Source organism: Gadus chalcogrammus, chromosome 7 (genome assembly GCF_026213295.1).
Source record: "Gadus chalcogrammus isolate NIFS_2021 chromosome 7, NIFS_Gcha_1.0, whole genome shotgun sequence".
NCBI lineage: Eukaryota > Metazoa > Chordata > Actinopteri > Gadiformes > Gadidae > Gadus > Gadus chalcogrammus.
The window spans coordinates 28858763-28860357 of NC_079418.1; the positions used below are offsets into that span (position 1 = coordinate 28858763).

General features: G+C 43.8%; 1 protein-coding gene across 1 annotated transcript in view; it reads right to left on the reverse strand.

The window, feature by feature from the left end:
• The window catches only part of rhogb (ras homolog family member Gb), a 10285-nt gene extending 9085 nt beyond the window's left edge, over positions 1-1200 (reverse strand). Inside the window, exon 1 of the mRNA XM_056595102.1 lies at positions 1005-1200. The gene's annotated coding sequence lies outside the window, so the exon portion shown is untranslated. The remainder of the gene's footprint in view (positions 1-1004) is intronic.
• Positions 1201-1595: the final 395 nt, after the last annotated feature.

Consider the following 1595-nt stretch of genomic DNA (forward strand, 5'->3'; position numbering starts at 1 on the left):
TCGGATTTATTCATGTTTTAATCATTTCTCACATATTGGTTTTAGAATTGAATTGCAACCTATCACGATTTTCTTAATGCAAAAGCCAAAAGTGTGATTTCGATTTATAAGCAATAAATTGTGCTTTCCAGCAGGTAACAAGTAGTGTGTCGGTTAGTCCTGTTGAGAAGAACACCCAACCCACCAGGTGATGTGTGTCTCACCACCAGCCAGGTAAGGCTTGTTTGATTGGACAATGCCATGTTTGATAGGTTTACAAGCGAGCTGATGGTATCAGGTTTACAATACGCTTCCTGGATATCCTATTTATAGCAGGGGCAGCAGGCTGGAACGATAACGGTGTCATTTATTTTACTGTAAAGAGACCGCCATCTGATTGAGACTTGGTTTATTTAGAAACAGCTGCTGTTAGGAGGCAACAAAATAATGTGTTATTTTGTAACGTTCCTAAATTGTTTGTCCTACCATACCTCTCCTGCCCAGCAATATATGTGTGTGTGTATTTCTCTATCTCTCTCTCACACACACACACACACACACACACACACACACACACACACACACACACACACACACACACACACACACACACACACACACACACACACACACACACACACACACACACACACACGAACATTACTAACACGCACACGCACGCGCAGTATCAAGTCGGTTCGCACCTACTTTTCTCTCAAAGTTAAGTGTGAAAAGTCATGTCAACATTCTTGGGGAGTGGTCGCCCTCTCCATCAACTGGCAGTGTGTCTTACGTTGAGGTTGAATTATGACCTCAACACAAGAAACAGAAGAAAACTACAAGCAAACCGCCCAACATTCTCAACTGAACTTTTAAGGGATCAGGGATTTATGGGGTCGGCGTTCAATTCATGGACATCGAACCAAGAGATAAAGGCATAAAAACGCAGCTGTAACAATCCATAACAAACACTCTGGCCAGTATATTGGTTCTCTGAGTCGAGCGTGATTATCCCCACAACTTACCGATCATAGCCGTCTTCTCCGCGCTGAGAAGTAGGGTCTGCGCCGGAGAAAAGCAGCGGGTCTGTCTCTCTCGGGCGCTCTCTCTCGTCTCTGGTTGTCAGACGTCGGCCGGGCGGAGCTGAGTAGAGGAAGTATGTTCTACTTGGTGGCGCTGAGGAGAGGAAGTGTTTTAAACGGCCCCGGCTGAGTTTGAGGAAGTTTGTTTGGCCGTCCTTCTTTTGTAAGGGCAGGAGATATTGTAATAAACGCACGGGGCGGACACGAAACCTCCACTCTTGCGTTTAGAGACCATTACATGTTATTTTAAGATGCATGGCCTATGCTAATATATATATATGCGAAAAACAAATGAGAAACGGCGAGAAAGGCACATTATTTAATTAATAAAAAGATTACACGGGAAAAAAAACCGCATAGTTTAGACACTTTTTATTATAATGTCGCATGTTTGTCATAATTCAGGAAAGTTAGTTCCAACCTTAGTGCATGATATACCTGTAAAACACTTCCATTCAAACATTCCCAAATGCTACCCCGCCTTTTTTTTCTAGAGGAACGAAGAAGACCGAGCCCCGCCGACAGGTGCGCTTC